Raw genomic sequence first — 6,668 nt, 5'->3', positions numbered from 1 at the left:
ACATCCGTGTACGTGTTTTCTCATGCTTGCATGAAATTTGTCCCTGATGTAAATGTTGATTACAGAAGTGAGATAACAGAAGTGCACATATTGGAGATCTTGGAGTCTTAGTGGACAATCAATTAAATATGAGCCAACAGTGGCGGCAGCAGCTGAAAAAGCCAATGCAGTCCTAAGTTGCATTAACAGAGGGATTAAATCAAGATCACTCGAGTCTCCACACTATAAAAAAAGATGTTGAGACTCTAGAAAAAGTGCAGAGAAGAGCAACAAAGAAGAATGGAGGACTGGAGGCTAAAACACATGAAGAATGATTATAGGAACTGGGCATGGCTAGTCCAGTGAAGAGAAGGACCAAGGGACACATGATAGCAGTGTTCCAATATTTGAGGGGCTGTCACAGAGAGGAGGTCAACCTATTTTCCAAAGCACCTGAAGGCCAGACAAGGAATAACAGATGGAAACTGATCAAGGAGAGACTCAACCTAGAAATAAGGAGAATTTTTTTGACAGTGAGAACAATCAACCAATGGAACAGTTTGCCTCCAGATGTTGTGGGAGTTTCATCACTGGAAACTTTCAAGAAGAGACTGGACTGCCATCTGTCAGAAATGGTGGAGGGTTGGACTAGATGACCTACAAGGTCCCTTCTAACTCTGTTATTCAAATTCCTAGCTGTAAATAACGTGACCACAGGGATGCTGCAACAATCATAAGTCTGAAAAATGATTATGTCACTTTTTTCAGTGCCATTATAACTTCGGTCACTAAGTGAATTGTTGTAAGTCGAGGACTATTTGTATAAGATAGTAGAATTTTTCCCCAGGTTTATAGTATGGTAAAAATTTCTAAAGCTTTAAATGTTTAAAAAATGACAAATATGCAAATGTGAAAGTGATTCTTCGGCCATCTGCTCTGGTAGAAAAGGTGTAATTTTTTGTATTCTAGCAATAATATGCAATCACATTCCAAAACAATATAAAAAGAGTAGAGAAATCTTTTTTTTTTTAATACTGAGGCAATATTGTCTAAGGCAGTGTTTCTCAACCTTGACAATTTTAAGGCATGTGGACTTCAACTCCCAGAATTCCACAGCCAGCATTGTTGGCTGTGGAATTCTGGGAGTTGAAGTCCACATGCCTTAAAATTATCAAGGTTAAGAAACACTGGTCTAAGGCAGAAGGAGGGGGGGGCAGAGGGGGAGAAAGAGAGAAGGTTGTGTTGTTTGCCTCTAAACCAGTGGTTCTCAACCTTTCTAATGCCATGACCCCATAATACAGTTCCCCATGTTGTCGTGACCCCCAACCACTTATACATCACCATGTGCCAGGGGCGTGGCCAAAGAAAAGGGGAAAAAATGGTGGACAGCCTTGTTTGGCAACCCCCCGTGAAATGGTCGTTCGACCCCAAATGGGGTCCCGACCCACAGGTTGAGAACCACTGCTCTAAACGCACATTTATTAGAAAGAAGTGGAGCTGTTCTTTCAGCACCACGTTAAAATCCCAAGCTGGTTCTTTGCTCTGCCTTATATGCAGCATGTAAGTATTTAAATTCTTCAATTAAACTGCTATTTATGCAAGTCAGTAAGAGCAGAATCTACTTTTCCCTCTCACTTAATTTGCTGCTAAAAACTTGTGTTTATTTTAAAGGTAAACATACTCCTTTTTATCAATCTAAACCAGAAAGCAACTACATTAATCTCTAGTAGTAATTCACACATATGTGTATTCTTACATCAGAAATAAAAGAGCAGCTATCAAGCTATTGACAATGCACATAAGAATACCAGCTCCTTTATCCAACATACACCATGGATCAGAAGATTTGCTCATTCCTTGCATTAAAAAAAATAAATAAACCACTTCAGGCAATGATACTATTGTGCTTCTTTCACACCACTTTTGCTTCTCTATTTATGAATGCACTTTCTCAAGCTTTAGAAATCTCAGGCCACAATAATATTTGCAGGCAAACTGGCTGAGGAATTCTGGGAGTTGAAGTCCACAAGTCATAAAAGGGCCAAGTTTGAAGACCCCTGGTGTACATTGTAAGCCATGAAAGTCGTATTCAATAAGCTGCGTTATCAACGGACGCGGCGATCCCTAGTCCACCGAGAGCGCCAATTCTACGGCCAGATCTGCCGGCCGCTTCACGCATAACCTCGCACTTGGAGAACGACACGCACGAGTCCCCGGCAGGCGCGTTCGCAGACCTGGCCGGGGAGACGCCCGCCGCGTCATCTGGCCGCGAGTCTCCGAGGGCCCCCAAGCCGGTAGATCCCAGTCCTGCCCCGCCGCGCGGCGCCCCTGTGGCCCGCCGAAGACCGCTATGCAACGTAGGCCCGGGTGCCATCGTTCTCCCTTCGTCGCCTCGGGGAATCTCCAGCCGCTGGGGGCGATCCGGCGGCGAACGCTGGTGGAGTAGAGGGCTGCCGCAATCTGAGCGCGGCGTTCCCGGCTCGGCTCTGTTGGGCGGGGTGGGGCGGAGCGCCAGCTCCTGGCTGGGCTCAGGAAAGAAGGAGGCAGCCTAGTTGCAGCGTCCCCGGGTGAGTAAAGCCAGCTCGAGCCTGGCAAAGGCAGTGACAAAGGCGGGGGCTTCTCCGTCGAGGTGGGGGGGGGGGTCCAGATTCAGGAGCCAGGCTGGGAGGTGCATGGGAAGAGGGCGGTTCCCAACGGAGAAAGGCTATAGTGTTAACCATCTGCCGGGCCGGACTTTCCCTGCTTGCGGGGTGGGGTGGGGGGGCTGGGGGGGCGGGAGAGACAGACAGAGGAGGCTCCTCCGAAATGGGTTGCCAAGCAGCTGGGCTCGGAAGGTTTCCTGTGAATGCGACACCGGACCTCGAGGAGGTGAGAACTCGGGGCTTTCCGCCTTTTGTTGGAAGATGCCGGGAAAACGTGACAAGAACATGCTTTTACAGTAAGGAAGGCAAGGACGTTGAATGCCATGTTTTCAAAACCAAGATAGCCCATTTGGCAAATGCGGCCCAGGACAAACCGCGAACTAATTCGCTGATCAGTAAAGATTAGTGTGTATTCTGAGGAGAGAGCTAAGCCCTCTTAAGTTGGAGTATAAGAACACCAAGAAACACAGTTGCTGATGCTCCTTGTGACATGAAGTGCTGGTGCACCTTCATAGTGAGTCCAGAAGAAAGATAGACATTTCCACTGTTCATCCTTTACTCTGTGTAGTGGATGGAACTGGTTAATTGTCACGAATGTCCATGTTTAGGAATGCTGAAGGCAGAATTGAAGAGACATTGTTAAGACCAGTCTTGCTGACTATTTAATCGCAATACAAGCTTCTAATGAGCTCAGGTATTATCTACAATAATGAATGATGTCATTCTTCCCTTCCTAGCCTAAAATTGACAAAAATCAGTTCATAGAAGCAGCATAAGCTTCCCTTCCTGCTTTTACTCAAACTTTTTTTTCCCACTGTATTTGATCTTCCAAGAAATTGTTCCTTGCTGATCCAGATGGGTGTCACATCTATTAAGAGCTGATCCATTGTGAGGATTATCTGATTCTACTCTTAATAGGTAGGAGGGGGGAGGGTAAGAACTGAAAATATAGTTTTCACTATACTAAGAGTGAAACTAGAATGCTAGGCAAAAAAGGCTATGTTTACAGAAAGTTCAGGGAAATATATTCTGTCTTTTTCTTGGTTTGCTCTAGTCAATGAAATAATGAAATTTTATTTTATCATGACAGTATCAGTACACTGCGTGTTGGTGAGATTGGTGAGCAATTGGTGAGATGTGGTATGTTCGTTTGCAAGGTAATCTCTAGATTAGATAAGTTAGCTTGCCCAGAATAAGGTGAGCATGCCTGGCTATTGGTTGCACTTTTGGCACACTGCCTGTGACTGCTTTGTGTCCTTAACATTAGCAAGAAATGTTGCATATTGCATGGGCGCAATTGAAGATAGTCACCTGGTGTACCCTAGCTTATTAAAAAGCATTATGTGAATGCCTCATTTGACAATGCCATGTTTAATAGAATGGTTTTGATTGAAGTAGACAACTGTTTTGGAAATCAGTAAAATATTCTAACCGAAGAGCTTCCTGCAGGATGAATAGAATAAGTGTTAATATAGGAATGAAACTAAAATAGGGGATTTTGGAGAAGGAATTTCAGGGTTATGTGAATAATGGTATCTCAAACAGAAGAATTGAAATTGATGATATAAATGCCAGTTTTTAAACTAATAAAATGGAAATCATACATTCCGAGAGCGTTAGAAAAATGATAAAGCTGCAGGTAGAGAGTCCTTAAAGATTATTGTTGCTTATGGAATGGAAGTGCAATTTCTTTACCATATATGCAAATTACATATACATTGGAACAATGCAGTAACATTTTCCATGTGCAAAGAGAGAAACAACAAAAGTCAAATATGTTTATAAAGTGTACCTGTGAAAATAATTTGACAGAATTCTAGTATGAGCAAAATGTCAAACTGCTGTGTCAACATTTCAGAGACATTTCTTACCAGATTCCTCAATGTCTTCAACAATGACAGAATAAAACACTAGAATAATTCTTAAATATTCAGGGATATAGTCAGAGATGTATCTGCCTTGAAAATAGTTTTATGTTGAACTATATGACATAGTCAAACACCAGTACAGGAAATGTTTTAAGACCTTTTGTATTATGTCATAGACTATGATAATGTTTATGTCATAACATTTCAGTTCCACGGGAATCCTAGGACCCAGATTTTGGATGCGTTATGTAAATGAGTTCATTTGAGGTTCAAACATTTGGCCTTATGATGCACTGTTTCACCAAGTTTATAGGAATCAGACGTCAAGCTGCAAAGAAATCCTATTCTGCTTCAGCCATGTTTGTTCTTATTAGCTTGCCAACAGATCTTGGGGGGAGGGTGATTGGAATGTGTGTGGAGTTGTTCAATCTGGGAAGCAAGGTCATCCTTCAAGATTGTTACTAAGCAACGAAGGATTTTTCTCATGGTGCTTAACTAGGGAATGTGACTTGCACTGTCAGGGGAAAAGGGAGTTTCTATACTTTTAATTCACTGTTCTGGTGCCAAATCGCCAGAGCTGTTTTTCTCACCAGTGCCGGTATGTTGTACTCAATAAAGTTTTGCATTAGAGATTGCAATGTCTCAGCTGTGCTTACTTCGTTGGAATCGTCAGCCAGAATCTTCACATTAAAACAGCTCTCTTTTCAACCTCAATTCTAACTAAGTGGTCCTAAGCCCCTAGACCCCATCTGACTAACTCCAGAGGGGTAGCGAAGACTCAGCAGAAGATGCCCGAGATGGAACAACTTCCCCTTGTGAATTCTGGGGTAGGATTCGCTTAACTTTGTAATGCATTTCCCCTTCTACCCTTATTGGGTTGGGAGCTGCCGTCCCTACTGGCCTCATTGTGGATTCCTTATAGGGCTTCAATAAGCTACAATGGAACACCGGGTGCACCTTACCCACCGCGACAATTTTAGCTCTACTGTCACCGGATTAATGACTTTCATTATGAGGAAAGGACCTATGTACTTTGGTCGTAATTTCTTGAAACTTTGTCTCAGCTTAAGAGACTTTATAGACAAATACACCTTATTCTCTATATGGAACATCTCCTGTGGAGCCCGTTTCTTATCTGCCTGTTGTTTCTGACTCTCAGTTGCTTTGACTAAAGTTTTCTTCACAATACTCCAGACTCGCTGGAACAAACCTATCCAGTTGCTCAGGGTACTTGAGGAGGGAGGCTCCTGTGGGCACTCTGGTATTTGCACAAAATCCACCCCCTGATGCTAACATTGGTATTTGCACAAAATCCACCCCCTGATGCTAACATAAGAGGGGTGAACCCAGTGCTAGTGTGCACTGGATTGTTATATGGTACTTCAGCAAATGGCAACAACTCTGCCCAGTTTGTTTGCTGGTAGTTGACATAGCAATGCAGGTACGGCTCTACTATAGCATTGGTCTGTTCTGCAGATCCATTCATACTCAGATGAAATGCAGAGCTGAACCCCTGGGAGGATCCAATCCTCCTCACAAACTCCCCCCGAGAACTTGGGCTATAAACTGGACCCCCCCCCCAATCTGAAATAATTCACCTAGGTGCTCCGTGCAATTGGTAGATGTGTTGTAAGAACATCTTCACGAGCTTCTGGGCTGAGGGGAGACCAATGCAGGCGATGAAATGGGCTTGCTTGGAAATCAGGTCTATCACGGTCCAAATTACACTGCTCCCTCCACTCTATGGTAGCTTTACTATAAAGTCCATGGCTACCTCCTCCCACAGTCTAGCCGGGTCGGCCACCTTCTGTAGAAGTCCTGGACTTCTCCCTGGCAGTCTTTTGCTAGCAGCACAAACAGCACAGTTCCTCATGTAACTCTCAATGTTTTTCTTCATCTTTGGTCACCAGAACTGATGATTTACCAGGTGTAGTGTTTTTAGGAAACCAAAGTGACCTGCCTGCTTGGCATCATGGCTGCATTGTAGAACCTGAAGCCTCAGATGGCTGGGGATGTACAGCATGGGCATGACTTCTACCCCAGTGGCTATCTTAAACAGGGTTAATCCTGTGCTACTGTGTACTCCATTGTTGTATGCCACTTCAGCTAATGGCAGGAGCTCTGTCCAGTTAGATTGCTGATACAGTAGTTGACATAGCAGCACAGATACTGCTCTACC

The 6,668-nt window shown here is 43.9% G+C and overlaps 1 protein-coding gene across 1 annotated transcript in view; it reads left to right on the top strand.

Moving 5' to 3' along the window:
• Positions 1–2,990: 2,990 nt before the first annotated feature.
• The window catches only part of LOC120315529 (PH and SEC7 domain-containing protein 1-like), an 86,063-nt gene continuing 82,385 nt past the window's right edge, over positions 2,991–6,668 (top strand). Inside the window, exon 1 of the mRNA XM_039360014.1 lies at positions 2,991–3,539. The gene's annotated coding sequence lies outside the window, so the exon portion shown is untranslated. The remainder of the gene's footprint in view (positions 3,540–6,668) is intronic.

The sequence above is a fragment of the Crotalus tigris genome, unplaced genomic scaffold, assembly GCF_016545835.1.
Source record: "Crotalus tigris isolate CLP2741 ecotype Arizona unplaced genomic scaffold, ASM1654583v1 scf7180000019147.1630427, whole genome shotgun sequence".
Classification (NCBI taxonomy): Eukaryota; Metazoa; Chordata; class Lepidosauria; order Squamata; family Viperidae; genus Crotalus; species Crotalus tigris.
The sequence above is the reverse complement of the archived record's forward strand: the minus strand, read 5'-3'. Positions and strand labels throughout refer to the sequence as shown.